At 40.3% G+C, this 16,613-nt stretch overlaps 1 long non-coding RNA gene across 1 annotated transcript in view; it reads right to left on the bottom strand.

Moving 5' to 3' along the window:
* The window catches only part of LOC125915247 (uncharacterized), a 70,412-nt gene that overhangs the window by 47,336 nt on the left and 6,463 nt on the right, over positions 1-16,613 (bottom strand). Inside the window, exon 2 of the long non-coding RNA XR_007455612.1 lies at positions 7,994-8,090. This is a non-coding gene — a long non-coding RNA (uncharacterized LOC125915247). The remainder of the gene's footprint in view (positions 1-7,993; positions 8,091-16,613) is intronic.

Here is a 16,613-nt window from a genome sequence, read left to right as displayed (position 1 = left end):
TATCCCAACCTAAAAGAGTAAAATTCACATTGTTTTTCAAGCATCCATGGAATATTCTCCAGAACAGATCACAAAACAAGTCTCGACAAATTCAAAAAAACTGAACTCATACTATGCATCTTCTCTGACCACAAGGCTATGAAGCTAGAAATCAACCACAAGAAGAAATCTGGAATAACACAAATACATGGAGGTTAAATAACATGTTACTAAACAACAGATAGTCCAACCAAGAAATCAAAGAGGAACTTTAAAAAATACATGGAGGGGAGTCAATAAGGTAGAAAAATAGGGGGACCCAAAGTTCCTTCGTCCCTCAAACATAGCATTATTAAGGCCAGAAGTTTTGGAATTCCAGGAATCAAGGCTACAGAGTGACAGAAACATCTCCAGGGGCCCAAGGGGACGACCTGGAGGGCCACAGGTGCATGCTTGCAAACTTGGAGAGATAAAACAGGTGGTGTAGGCACGGAGGGGAAGGATCCCTTCTGTGGAGAGATAAAAGGAAGACAAAGACAGGCTGTGGAAGTGTAGGGTTGTATCTGGACAAGAGGAAAACCTCCCCAGACCACGGACTGGACCAGGGAATGGAAAAAAATGGATAAAGAACCAATTTCTAACTTGCAAATACCCTTAAGAGTGAGGATCCAGGACTGTGGGTCTTCCTCCGGACTGGGGCCAGCTGCCCTGTGCACAAACCTAGAGGGGAAAGGAGCCATCCCAGGGTTCGGAAGTGAGCTCAGAGGCGCAGTTGGAGAGAGCAGTCCCCTCCCTTGAGTGCTAAGACGCTATATATACCTGTTCCAAGGACAAAAGACCTTGCAGGCACCCGCCAGCCAGAGGCTCTTCGTCAGCTGGGTGGAGTGGCACTACTCCGGAATCAGGGCGCGTGGAGTGGGATCCTTTAAGACGCTGGGGTTTGAACCCCAGGCGAACACGTGGGAGGCGCTGGAGACCGTGCAGCAGGAGAAACCAGCTCACTCATGCCCGTGCAGCTCTGTGAGCACAGCCTGAACAGAGTGGTCTGGGACACCCGGTCCGGGGAGGAAAGACTGGGGTGTCACCATTGGTCTCCCCATCACCAACGAGATGGGGCTTCGGGGAACAAGACATCAGGCCCACAGCGGAGGGGGGACCTGCTCACACCAAACCCCACCCCTCTGTGCTTGGTAACTGCGGATCTACTGGAGCAAGATTGACACTGATCAAACCAGACAGTCCCTCCTCCAGACCAGCACAGCCACCAGTTCCAAGGCACTGTCAGATATCGGTCCAGTGGCTTTGCATTTTTGGATCTGATTCTTGGTCAACTCTTATTATATATATATATTCTTGGTCAATTATATATTGGCCAATTATATCTTGGTCAATTATATATATATATTCTTGGTCAATTCTTATATATATATATTTCTTTCTTTTCCTCCTCTTATTTCTTCCCTTCTCTATTCTGGTTGTTGATTTGTTTAGGCAGACATTTTTAATCTATTCTTTTCACACCTCTTCTATATCTCCTTTATTTGCCTCTCTCTCTCTCTCTCTCTCTCTCTCTCTCTCTGGATTAAGCCATATAGTTTCTCTGATTCTCTGCCTGGTCAATTTTTTTTTTCTTTTCTTTTTTCTCCACCCCTGTCATTTCTCTCTTTGTATGAGAGATAAGGCTTCTTCCACCACCACCCCTTTTTAAATTTTTTTCAGGGTTACTTCAATGAACAAATCAAAGCACGTCTGGTAGAAGGTCCAAACTACCACTACGAGTAGGGAGATAAAAGCAACCAGAGTCACAACAACAGACAGCAAGCAACACACTCCAAAAACACCTCCTGAAGGGCGAGGCCCTGGACAGTGTATGACCCCTTTTTAATATAGTAGTGCTCACAGGTGCAGGACACATAACAAGCTATTAAAACACATAAAGGACAGAAAAGTAGACAAAATGACAAAACGGAAGAATCTTCCTCAAAAGAAATTACAGGAAGAAATGAGAGCTAGAGAACTGCTCAAAACAGATATAAACAATGTATCTGATCAAGAATTTAGAATAATAATCATAAGATTAATGGCTGGGATTGAAAAAAGCATAGAAGACAGCAGAGAATCTATTGCTGCAGAGATCAAGGAACTAATAGCCATGACGAATTAAGAAATGCTGTAAATGGGGTGCAAAATAAAGCAGATATAGTGACAGCAAGGATGGAGGAAGCAGGCAGGAGATTAAATGAAATAGAAGATAAAATTATGGAAAATGATGAAGCTGAGAAAAAGAGAGAAAAGAAAATACTAGACATGAGGGGAGAATTAGAGAACTAGGTGATTCAATGAAACATAATAATATCCATATCATGGGCATTCAAGAAGAAGAGAGACAGAAGGGGGCAGAAGGTTTACTTGAACAATTTATAGCTGAGGACTTCCCTAATCTGGGGAAGGAAGCCGACATCCAAATCCAAGAGGCACACAGAAATCCCTTCAGATTCAACAAGAATAGGCCTTCTACACAGCATATCATAGTGAAACTGGCAAAATACAAAGATAAAGAGAGAATTCTGAAAGCAGCTAGGGACAAATGGTCCTAAGCCTACAAGGGGAGACACATAAGGGCAGTAGCAGACCTGTCCACTGAAACTTGGCAGGCCAGAAGGGCCTTTAGTTTAAAATCTAGTTTGTCTGATATAAGCATTCAATGTGCTAAATAGGAAAAATATGCAGCCAAGAATCCAGCAAGGCTGTCATTCAGAATAGAAGGAGACATAAAGGCTTTCCCAGACAAACAAAAACTGAAGGAGTTCATGACCACCAAACCAGGCCTGCAAGAGATCCTAAGGGGGACTCTGTGAGTGGAATGCTGCAAAGACTACAAAGGACCAGAAACATCACCACAAGCATGAAACTTACAGATAACACAATGACACTAAATCCTTATCTTTCAATAATAACTCTGAATGTAAATGGACTAAGTGCCCCAATCAAAAGACATGGAGAACCATCTATCATGCTACTGGAAGTCAAAAGAAAGCTGGGGTAGCCATACTTATATCAGACAAACTAGATTTTAAACTAAAGGCTGTAGGGGCGCCTCAGTGGCTCAGTTGGTTAAGCTTCCAACTTCGGCTCAGGTCATGATCTCACAGCTCATGGGTTCAAGCTCAGCTCGAGGGCCTGAGGTCTGCTTCAGATTCTGTCTGTCTGTCTGACTCTCTCTCTGTCCCTCCCCCACTCACGCTCTGTCTCTCTCAAAAATAAACATTAAAAAAGATGTTAAACTAAAGGCTGTAACAAGATGAAGAAGGGCATTATATCATAATTACGGGGTCTATCCATCAAGAAGAGCTAACAATTGTAAATGTATATGCCCCCAACTTGAAGCACCCAAATAAATAAATCAATAAATCACAAACATAAGCAATCTTGCAGGGGACTTTAACTCCACTAACAACAATGGACAGATCATCTAGACAGAAAATCAATAAAGAAACAATGGCCTTGAATGATATACACTGGACCAGATGGATTTGACAGATATATTCAGAACTTTTCATCCAAAAGCAGAATACACATTCTTCTCCAGTGTACATGGAACATTCTCCAAGATAGATAACATACTGAGTCACCAAACAGCCCCCAATAAATATAAGAGAATTGACATCATAACATGCATATTTTCAGATCACAATGCTATGAAACTTGAAATCAACCATAAGGAAAAATTTGGAAAGCCTCCAGATGCATGGAGGTTAAAGAACATCCTACTAAAGAATAAGTTAACCAGGGGCGCCTGGGTGGCTTGGTCGGTTAAGCGTCCGACTTCGGCTCAGGTCATGATCTCACGGTCCGTGAGTTCGAGCCCCGCGTCAGGCTCTGTGCTGACAGCTCAGAGCCTGGAGCCTGCTTCCGATTCTGTGTCTCCCTCTCTCTCTGACCCTCCCCCATTCATGCTCTGTCTCTCTCTGTCTCAAAAATAAATAAATGTTAAAAAATTAAAAAAAAAAAAGAATAAGTTAACCAGACAATTAAGAAAGAAATTAAAAATATATGGAAACAAATGAAAACACGACAGTCCAAACCCTTTGGGATGCAACAAAGCAGTCATAAGAGGAAAATACATTGCAATCCAGGCCTAGATCAAGAAACAAGAAAAATCCCGGATACAAAACCTAGCCACACACCTAAAGGAAGAACTAGACGCAGAACAGCAAAGAAACCTCAAGTCCAGCAGAAGAAAAATAATAAAGATTAGATCAGAAATAAACAATATAGAATTTTTAAAAAAGTAGAAAAGATCAATGAATCTAAGAGCAGGTATTTTGAAAAAATAGACAAAATTGATGAACCCCTAGCCAGACTTCTCAAAAAGAAACGAGGGAGGACCCAAAGATAAAATCACAAACAAAAGAGGAGAGATCACAACTAACACCACAGAAATATAATTATTAGAGAATACTATGAAAAGTTGTATGTCAACAAACTGGACAATCTGGAAGAAATGGACAAATTTCTACACATTCACACACTACCAAAACTCAAATGAGAATAGAAAATTTGAGCAGACCCATAACCAGCAAAGAAACTGAATCAGTTATCAAAAATCTCCCAACAAGCAAGAGTCCTGGGCCACATGGCTTCCCAGGGGAATTCTACCAAACATTTTAAGCACAGTCAATACCTATGCTTCTCAAGATGTTCCAAAAAATAGAAACAGAAGGAAAGCTTCCAGACTCATTCTATGAAGCTAGCATTACCTTGATTCCCAAACCATACAGAGACCTCACTAAAAAAGCGTTATAGGCCAATATCCCTGATGAACACAGATACAAAAATTCTCAAAAGATACTTGCAAATAGAACTCAACAGTGTATTAAAAGAATTATTCATCATGATCAAGTGAGATTCATTCCTGGACTGCAGGGCTGGTTCAACATTTGCAAATCAGTCAGTGTGATACACCACATTAATAGGAGAAAGGGTAAGAACAATATAATCCTGTCAATAGATGTGTGGGGAAATAGGTACTGCTTACATAAATGGGTTAGAAAAAAGCTTAGGGCGGAAAGCCACCACCACGGGGAGAAAGCATCCGATATTAGCTAGTGAGATGTTGTAAGGGGATCATTAGTAACTTGTTATATCACCTGCAGGAAATTACTTTCCATCTAACACCAATATACTATCGTACTTTGATCACAAACTCCACTTGCCCCCCAGACCCTTTGCTTCATACACACATAAGTTAATGATTACTATCTAATTGCTTTCTTCATGTTCAACCCGTGTATAAGATCTTGTTTTCTTCATGTTCACACATGTATAAGATCTTGAGTGCTCAATAAATATGGAGACAAAAGCCCTGCTCGGGGCTCTTGTCTCCTTCCAGACATTAACCTCTCTTGTTTTCAATTCTGGGTCCGCTCTCTTGCTGGACAAGAGACTCCTAGTCTGGGACATAGATGCAGAAAAAGCATTTGACAAACTACAGCACCCATTCTTAATAAAAACCCTCAAGAAAGTTGGGATGGAAGGAACACACCTTACCATCATAAAAACCACATATGAAAAGCCCACAGCTAATATCATCCTCAATGGGGAAAAACTGAGAGCTTTCCCCCTGAGATTAGGAACATGACAGGGATGTCCACTCTCACCACTGTTGTTTAACATAATATTGGAAGTCCTAGTCTCAGCAATCAGACAACAAAAGGAAATCAAAGGCATCAAAATTGGCAAAGAAGTCAAACCTTCACTTCTCACAGATGACATGGTACTCTATATGGAAAACCATAAAGACTCCACCAAAAAGCTACGAGAACTGATACATGAATTCAGCAAAGTTGCAGGATACACAATCAATGTACAGAAATTGGTTGCATTTCTATACACCAATAATGAAACAACAGAAAGAGAAATCAAGAAATCGATCCCATTTACAATCGCACCAAGAACCATAAAATACATAGGAATAAACCTAACCAAAGATGTAAAATATCTGTATGCTGAAAACTATAGAAAACTTATGAAAGAAATTGAAGAAGATACAAAGAAATGTTAAAACATTCCATGCTCATGGACTGGAAGAATAAATATTGCTAAAATGTTAATACTACCCAAAGCAATCTACACATTCAATGCAATCTCAATCAAAATTGCACTGGCATTCTTCTCAGAGCTAGAACAAACAATCCTAAAATTTGTATGGAACCACAAAAAACTCCGAATAGCCAATGTAATGTTGAAAAAGAGAACCAAAGCGGGAGGCACCACAATTCCAGACTTTAGCCTCCACTACAAAGGTGTAACCATCAAGACAGTGTGGTATTGGCACAAAAACAGACACTCAGATCAAAGGAATAGAGAACCCAGAATTGGACCCACAAATGTATGGCCAACTAATCTTTGACAAATCAGGAAAGAGTATCCAATGGAAAAAAGACAGCCTCTTTAGCAAATGGGGCTGGGAAAACCGGACAACAAAATGCAGAAGAATGAAACTGGACCACTTTCTTACATCGAATACAAAAATAAACTCAAAATGGATGAAAGACCCAAATGTGAGACAGGAAACCATCAAAACTCTAGAGAAGAAAACAAGCAACAACCTCTTTGACTTGGGCCACAGCAACTTCTTACTTGACACATCTCCGAAGGCAAGGGAAATAAAAACAAAAATGAACTACTGGGACCTCATCAAGATAAAAAGCTTCTGCACTGTAAAGGATAACATCAACAAAACTAAAAGACAACCAACGGGATGGGAGAAGATATTTGCAAATGACATACCAGATAAAGGGTTAGTATCCAAAATCTATAAAGAACTTACCAAACTCAACACCCCAAAAACAAATAATCCAGTGAAGAAATGGGCAGAAAACGTGAATAGACACTTTTCCTAAGAAGACATCCAGATGGCCAAAAGACACATCAAAAGATGCTCAACATCACTTATCATCAGGGGAATACAAATCAAAACCACATTGAGATACCACTTCACACCTGGTAGGATAGCTAGTATAAAAAAGACAAGAAATAACAAGTGTCAGCAAGAATGTGAAGAAAAGAGAATACACCAATAATGAAGCAACAGAAAGAGAAATCAAGGAATCAATTCCATTTACAATTGCACCAAAATCCATAAAATACCTAGGAATAAACCTAACGAGAGAGATGAAAAATGTATACAATGAAAACTATAGAGAGTTTATGAAAGAAATTGAAGACGACACACAAAAAAATAGAAAAATATTCCATGCTCATGGACTGGAAGAACAAATATTGTTAAAATGTCAATACCACCCAAAGCAATCTACATATTCAATGCAATCCATGTCAAATAACACCAGCATTCTTCACAGAACTAGAACAAACATTCCTAAAATTTGTATGGAACCAGAAAAGACCCCAAATAGCCAAAGCAATCCTGAAAAAGAAAACCAAAGCAGGAGGCATCACAATCCCAGGCTTCAAGATGTATGACAAAGCTGTAACCATCAGGACCGTATGGTATTGGCACAAAAACAGACACTCAGATCAATGGAACAGAATAGAGAACCCAGAAATGAACCAACAAACATATGGCCAACTAATCTTTGACAAAGCAGGAAAGAATATCCAATGGAATAAAAACAGCAAATGGTGCTAGGAAAACTGGACAGCAACACGCAGAAGAATGAACCTGGACCACTTTCTTACACCATACACAAAAAATAAACTCAAAATGGATGAAAGACCCAAACATAAGACAGGAAGCCATCAAAAATCCTAGAGGAGAAAGCAGGCAAAAACCTCTCTGACCTTGGCCACAGCAACTTCTTACTTGACACGTCTCCGAGGCAAGGGAAACAAAAGCAAAAATGAACTATTGAGACCTCAACAAGATAAAAATCTTCTGCACAGCGAAGGAAACAATCAGCAAAACTAAAAGGCAACCAATGGGATGGGAGAAGATATTTGCAAATGACATACCAGGTAAAGGGTTAGTATCCAAAATCTATAAAGAACTTACCAAACTCACCCCAAAAACAAATAATCCAGTGAAGAAATGGGCAGAAGACATGAATAGACACTTCTCCAAAGAAGACGTCCAGATGGCCAACAGATACCTGAAAAGATACTCAATGTCACGCATCATCAGGGAAACACAAATCAAAACCATATTGAGATACCACCTCACACCAATCAGAGTGGCTAAAATTAACAACTAAGGAAACAACAGATGTTGGTGAGGATGTGGAAAACAGAACCCTCTTGCACTGTTGGATAGGAATGCAAACTGGTGCAGCCATTCTAGAAAAGTGTGGAGGCTCCTTAAAAAATTAAAAATAGAATTACCCTATGACCCAGCAATAACACTATTACAAATTTATCCAAAGGATATAGGAGTGCTGATTCATAGGGGCACATGTACCCCAAAGTTTATAGCAGCTCTTTCAACAATAGCCAAATTATGGAAAGAGTCCAAATGTCCATCAACTGATGAATGAATAAAGAAGATGTGGTTTATATATACAATGGACTACTACTTGACAATGAGAAAGAATGAAATCTTGTCACTTCCAACAACTGGAGGGCATTATGGTAAGTGAAATAAGTCAGTCAGAGAAAGAAAGGTGTCATATGTTTTCACTCATGAGTGGAATTTGAGAAACTTAACAGAAGACCATGGGGGAACGGAAGGGGGAAAAATAGTTTCAAACATAGAGGGAGGCAAACCACAAGAGACTCTTAAACACAGAGAACAAACTGAGGGTTGATGGAGGGGGCAGGAGGAGAGGGGAAAATGGGTGATGGGCACTGAGGAGGGCATTTGTTGGGATGAGCACCGAGTGCTGTATGTAAGCGATGAACCATGGGAATCTACTCCCAAAGCCAAGAGCACACTGTACACACTGTATGTTAGCTAACTGGACAACAAATTATATTTAAAACAATAATAATACACGGAGATAAATGAAAATGAAAACATAATGGCCCCAAATCTTTGGTATGCAGCAAAAGCTATTCTAAGAGGGAAGTTTTAGCAATACAGGCCTACTTCAAGAAGCAAAAAAAGGGGCGCCTGGGTGGCTCAGTCAGTTAAGGGTCTGACTTCAGCTCAGGTCACGATCTCACGGTCCGTGAGTTTGAAGAGCCTGGAGCCTGCTTCCGATTCTGTGTCTCCCTCTCTCTCTGCCCCTCCCCCGGTTCATGCTCTGTCTCTCTCTGTCTCAAAAATAAATAAACATTAAAAAAAAAATTTTTTTTTAAAAAAGCAAAAAAAAAAAAAAAAAAACCTCAAACAACCCAAACTTATACCTAAAGGAATTAGAAAAAGAAGAATAAACAAGCCCCAAACCAGTAGAAGGAAATATTGAGATTAGAGCAGAAATAAACAAAATATAAACTAAAAAAATATAGAATAAATCAATGAAGCCATAAGATGGTTCTTTGAAAAGGTCAACAAAATTGATAAACCTCTAGTCAGTCTCATCAAAAAAATAAAAAGAAAGAGGACCTACATAAACAAAATCAGAAATGAAAGAAGAAAATCACAACATCACAGAAATACAAAGAAACATAAGAGAGTACTGTATTATGAACAATTACATGCCAACAAATTGAACAACCTAAAAGAAATGGATTTCCCGACACACACAACCTCCCAAACTGAATCAGTAAGAAAGAGAAAATTTCAACAGATCAATTACTAGCAATGAAATTGATTCAGTAATCAAAAAACTCCTAACAAACAAAAGTCCAGGACCAGATGGCTTCATAGGTGAATTCTATCAAACATTTATAGAAGAGTTAATACCTATTCTCCTCTAATTACTCCAAAAAATAGAAAAGGAAGGAAACCTTCCAAATTCATCTTATGAGGCCAGTTATTACCCTGATACCAAAGCCAGATAAAGACACTACAAAAAAAAAAGAGAATTACAGGCCAATATCTCTGATGAACATAGATGCAAAATCCACAGCCAAATACTAACAAACCAAATCCAACAACACATTAAAAAAATCACTCACCATAATCAAGTGGGATTTATTCCAGGGATGCAAGGATGGATCAATATTTACATATCAATCAACATGATACATCACATTAACAAGAAAAAGGATAAAAACCATATGATCATTTCAGTAGGTGCAGAAATGCATCAGAAGTACAGCATCCATTCCTGGTTAAAAAAAAAAAAAAAAAAAACTTAACAAAGTAGGTTTAGAGGGAACATACCTCAACATCATAAAGGCCATATACGAAAAACTCACAGCTAACATCATACTCAATTGGGGAAAACTGAGAGCTTTCCCCTTAAGGTCAGGAACAAGACAAGGATGTCCACTTCTTACTACTTCTAGTCGACATAGTACTGGAAGTCCAAGTCACAGCAATTAGACAACATAAAGAAAGAAAAGTCATCCAAATTTGTAAGGAAAAAGTAAACATTTCACTCTTTGCAGATGACATGATACCATATGTAGAAAATTCTGAAGACTCCACCAAAAAAACTACTAACACTGATCAATGAATTCAGTATGTTTGCAGGATACAAATCAATATACAGAAATATGTTGCATTTCTATACATTAACGATGACGTAGAAGAAGAAAACAATCCCATTCACAACTGCACCAAAAATAGTAAAATAGCTAGAATTAAGCTTAAACAAGAAGGTGAAAGACCTGTACTATGAAAACTATAAAACACTGATCAAAGAAATTGAACATGACACAAATAAACGGTAAGATATTACATGGTCATGGATTGAGAGAATATTGTTAAAATGTCCATACTACCCAAAGCAATCTATAAGCTTAATGAAATCCTTATCAAAATACTTAACATCATTTTTTACAGAATTACAATAAATAATCCTAAAATTCATACAGAAGCACAAAAGACCCCGAAATAGCCAAAGCAATCTTGAAAAAGAACAAAACTGAAGTTATCACAATCCCAGATTTCAAGATATAATCCAAAACTGTAGTAACCAAAACAGTATAGTACTGACAGAAAAACAGACATATAAATTAAAAGAATAGAGAACCCATAACTATATAGTCAATTAATCTTTGACAAAGGAGGCAAGAATGCACAATGGGAAAAACATGATCTCAACATTGTTGGCAAAACTGGACAGCTACACGCAAAGAATGAAATCGGACCACTTTCTCACACCACACAAAAATAAACTCAAGATGGGGCGCCTGGGTGGCTCAGTCAGTTAAGCGTCCGACTTTGGCTCAGGTCATGATCTCACGGTTTGTGAGTTTGAGCCCCGCGTTGGGCTCTGTGCTGACAGCTCAGAGCCTGGAGCCTGCTTCAGATTCTGTGTGTGTGTGTGTCTCTCTCTGCCCCTCCCCTGCTCGCGCTCTGTCTCTATCTTTCAATAATAAATAAACGTTATAAAATTTAAAAAAATAAAGATGGATTAAAGACCTAAACATGAGGTCTGAAACCATAAAAAGCCTGGGAGAGAACACAGGCAGTAATTTCTCTGACAGTGGCCGCAGCAACTTCTTTCTAGATATATCTCTTGAGGCAAGGGAAATAAAAGCAGAAATAAAGTACTGGGGCTACATCAAAATAAAAAGCTTCTGAGCAGCAAAGGAAACAATCAAAAAACCAAAAAGACAACCTACTAATGGCAGAAGATATTTGCCAACGACATAGCTAGCTGATAAAGGGTCAGTATTCAAAATATACAAAGAACTGATACAACCCAACACTAAAAACTGATCTAGTTAAAAAAGAAGAAGATATGAACAGACACTTCCCCAAAGAAGACATCCAGATGGCCAGCAGACACATGAGAAGATGCTCGACATCCCTCATCATCAGGGAAATACAAATCAGAAATACAACGAGGTGTCGCCTCACACCTGTCAGAATGGTTAAAATCAAAAACATAAGAAACAACAAGGATTGGCAAGGATGTAGCAAAAAGGGAACCCCCGTGTATTATTGGTGGGAATGCAAAATGGTGCAGCCACTGTTGGGAGACCGTATGGAGGAGGTTCCTCAAAAAAATGAAAAATAGAATTACCAAACGATCCAGTAATTCCACTACTGGGTATTTACCCAAAGAATATGAATACACCAAATCAAAAAGACATAGGCATACCTATGTTTACTGCATTATTTACTACAGGCAAACTATAGAAGCAGCCCAAGTATCCACTGATAGAGGAGTGGATACAGAAGATGCGGTACACACAGACACCCAGACACACACACACACACACACACACACACACAACTATTATTCAGCCATAAAACAAAGAATGAAATCTTGTCACTTGCAACAACATGGATGGATGTAGAGGGCATAATGCTAAGTGCAGTAAGTCAGAGAGAGACAAATGCCACATAATTTCACTCATATGTGAAATTTAACAAAACAACAAACAAACTAAAAAAGAGACAAACCAAAAAACAGTGTCTTAACTATGGAGAACAAACAGATGGTTACCAGAAGGAAGGTGCATGGGGGCATGGGTGAAATAGGAAAAGTGGATTAGGAGTACACTCACATTGATGAGCACGGAGTAATGTTTAGAATTGTTGTTTTTTTGTTTTCTTTTAAATTTTTTAAATGTTTATTTATTTTTGAGAGAGACAGAGTGTGAGCGGGGGAGGGGCAGAGAGAGAGGCAGACACAGAATCTGCAGCAGGCTCCAGTGCTGTCGGGCTCTGTGCTGACACATGTGGGGCCTGAACCCACAAACCGGGAGATCATGACCTGAGTAGAAGTTGGACACTTAACCAAATGAGTCACCCAGGTGCCCCTACATACACCTGAAACCAGCATAACATTGTATGTTAATTATACCGGTATTTTTTTTAAAAAGGTCAGCAGCCTTAAAAAAAAAAAAAAAAAAAAAAAACGAGAAGTGTTTAAGGTATATATAATACCTATGATGTGTTGTGAGGAACAGAGGAGGGAGTGACCTGGAAGATAGTTGTTATGAGTTGGGTTGAAGTCCACAAAAAGTAACGTTGGAGTCCTAGCTCCCAGTGTTTCCGGAGGTGATCTTATTTGGAAATAGAATCGTTACAGAAAGAATCAGTTAATGAAAATGAGGTCCTACTGGAGTAGTGCGAACCCTTAATAACTGATGTCCTTACTAAGAAATACGGAAATTTGGATATACATACAGGGAGAACACCATGTAACTGACAGAGGCAGAGGTTGAGGTGAGGTCACTGCAAGCCAAGGAACTGAGGAAAGAACCTCAAATCAGGAAGAGGCAAGGAAGGATTCTTTCGTAAATTTTTCAGAGACAGCATGTCCCTGCTGGCACCTTGACTTTGGACTTTCAGCCTCCAGAGCCGTCAGACAATAAATTTCTGTTGTTTTAAGCCACCCAGATTGTGGCATTTTGTTACGGAAGCCCTAGAATGTAATAGGTACAGTACGCATTCGTGTCCTGTGTGTTACGGGGGAGGAATGAATCCCCAAAGTCACCAACTTTGTGTGTAACAATGCTGGCATTGGACGCAAGCCTTCAAATTTATTGTTCTTGTCACTAACCTAGAGACCAGACTAAATTTGCTCTGGCATTCAAGGTCCATTGGGGATAAGTAAAGCAGTAAGTAGATTAAAAATATTTGAAAAAGTCCAGCTCTCTGTCATTGGATTAGCCATTTCCACGTTCTTTCCTTTACCCAAATTTTATAAAGCAAAGAAATCTGGAAATAGTTTTCTCAGCATATAAGGTGACAGTAAATAAAACGCTAGCCTTTTCAAAAGACGGTTTTCATTCTGTTTCTGATTATTTGGTGACCTAGGTATCTGGATAAACTTCTTCACTAAAAAATTTCCACCCCTGGCTCCAGAGGACTACAGAAGCAAATAAATAAATTCAAATGTTGGTGCTGAGCAAAGGGAGGAAATCACAGACAAGAACTTAGAACTGAGGGGCGTCTGGCTGGTTCAGTTGGTGGAGCATGGGACTCTTGATCTCAAGGTTGTAGGTTTGAGCCCCACGTTGGAGGCACACATTACTTAAAAATAAAATCTTAACAAAACAACAAAACTTTAGAACTGAAAGCCAGCCCACAGGCCAAATTCTTATTGTCTTGGTAGTATTAAAAACCTCAAAGTGAGAATTTTAGAGTGATCTTGGATTAGTGGACTCCCAGGAAACCCAGCAGATGCAAATTAAACTCGCCCATGGAGAAATTCATCCCAAGCTTCAAAGGATGCCAACAAATAGAACCCAATCATCGGTCCATCCTTCTAGGTCTCATTTATGTAGAGGCCACTTTTAGGCAAGCAGGCTTGAGCGAAAGAATGTAGAAAGGGCCCGCAGCAACCACCAGGCTGGGTACAGACAGGCCCATCAGGCGACTCACCTCAAAATATCCATAGGCCCTAACTGACCCATGGGATACTTACAACCAGGCATAGTTACCAAAAAGGGAGAATTCCATACTTCACCGTACCTCCTCACCTTCCTTCCTTAAAAACAACCTCCTCCCGGGGCGCCTGGGTGGCGCAGTCGGTTAAGCGTCCGACTTCAGCCAGGTCACGATCTCGCGGTCCGTGAGTTCGAGCCCCGCGTCAGGCTCTGGGCTGATGGCTCGGAGCCTGGAGCCTGTTTCCGATTCTGTGTCTCCCTCTCTCTCTGCCCCTCCCCCGTTCATGCTCTGTCTCTCTCTGTCCCAAAAATAAAAAAAAAAAAAAAAAAAAAAAAAAAAAAAAAAAAAAAAAAAAAAAACCTCCTCCCACTACCTTGTTTCAGATAGCCTCTCTGCTGTCCTGCCCCCCAGGACATATTCAATATCCACCTGATCATTGCCCCACATTTGGGGCCCCATCTGATTGAGAGACACTCCATTTAGACAACACAGTTCATAAGACAATTCTCGACTTGAGTGTTTTTTAAATGTTTATTTATTTATTTTGAGAGAGAGACAGAGCGGGAGAGAGGGAATCCCAAGCAGGCTCTGTGCTGACAGCACAGCGGGCTCAATCCCAAGAACCGTGAAATCATGACCTGAGCCAAAGTCAAGGGCCAGAGGCTCAAATGACTGAGCCACCCAGGCACCCCTCAACTTGAGCTTTATAGTGCCATGTTCACATTCCAGAACATGCTGTGGTCTTTTATGCTGTCACCCACAGCACAAACAATTCCCTTCCCCTTCTCGTCCTACCTCTCACCTGACACTGGTGAACTCCCATTTCTCCTTCAAGTCTTAGCTTGACCTGTGAAGCTGCATGGAGTTCCTTAGAGAAAGTCAAAACCATCTCTGTGCACTCTTCTATTCCAGAACATACTTTTTATTTATAACTCAAGTTTCCTCAGGCACCACGAGCCCACGGTTAGGAATGACAACACCTCAACGTTAACAGTTCAAATGTCACAGGGCTGCTCCTTTACCCACTGTCTCTTCCTTTGTTATTTCTGGAAACTTATGGGTGTGCGTCATGGGTGCCTGTGAATGATCCTATGTTCTTCTCTGCTATGGAGTCCATCTAAGGGAGTGCTAAAAAGAAACAACAGGCCCAAAGTGGAGTGTCACTTTTGTGAAGCCCCACCAAGACTTCATACCCAACTGAACTGCAGTCTCGGCCTCCCCCAGGAGTGAAATTTTAAACCAATCAGCCTGGGACTTCCTGGTCAGCATCAGTGAGGTCATCTGTGAGGAAGTCAAGCAATGGAGGATAGTACTGCCTGAGAAACAGGAAACAAATGAATGAGCCCAGTGACCGACCCAGTTTTCTGACCTAAGAGAGTTTCTAGGCTGTGGGACAGGGACAGAACCATGGTGGGGTCCAGTGGACTGCCCGAGCTGAAGAGACAGAGTGAGGAGTGTGGAGAGGTTGTGTGCCCTTGGCCAAGTTATTTAAATTCTCTGTGCTTTCAGGGCACCTGGGTGGCTCAGCCGGTTAAGCCGTCGGCTTGAATCAGGTCATCTTACAGTTCATGGGTTCGAGCCCCAGGTCGGGCTCTATGCTGATAGCTCAGAGCCTGGAGCCTGCTTCAGATTCTGTCTGTCTCTCTCTCTGCCCCTCCCCTGGTTATGCTCTGTCTCTCTCTCTCTCTCTCTCTCTCTCTCTCTCTCTCAAAAATAAATGAAAGTTAAAAAAAAAATTTTTTTTTAATTCTCTGTGCTTTCAATTTCTTGGTCTATAAATTGTTCAAAAAAAAATGCATTTACCTCAAAGGGTCGGTGTCAGCATTTTAACAAGATAATACAAATAAAGGACTAAAATTGGTGCTTGACACTTGTTAAAGTGTTAGTTTTTATTATTATCCAACATATTTGGAATTGGTTGGTTAATTGAAAAAGCTTACTGAAGTGTGGAATCATAAAAAAGAAAGATAAATACACTGGAATAGGTTGCTTGTTTCTCAGTTATCTGCTTTCCCTTCTCTCAGAGTAATTAATGACAGCATCTGAAATACAACCTATGAGTCCCTGCCTCCCGGTATTCGTGTTGTGAAATCCACTCCCTTGAATGTGGACTGGGCCTATGACTTGCTTCTAACAAAAGAATATGGCAAAAGTGATCGAATATCACTTCTGAGATTAAGTTACAAAAAGATTCTGGCTTCCATCTTGCTCATTCTCTTGCTTTCTCCCCTTCCTCCTCTGTTCCAGCTTGCATGTGATGAGCTGCCCTCTGAAGAAG

This window comes from Panthera uncia, chromosome D1, assembly GCF_023721935.1.
Source record: "Panthera uncia isolate 11264 chromosome D1, Puncia_PCG_1.0, whole genome shotgun sequence".
NCBI classification, from domain to species: domain Eukaryota; kingdom Metazoa; phylum Chordata; class Mammalia; order Carnivora; family Felidae; genus Panthera; species Panthera uncia.
Note: the sequence above shows the minus strand (reverse complement) of the source record. Positions and strands in the feature narration are given on the sequence as shown.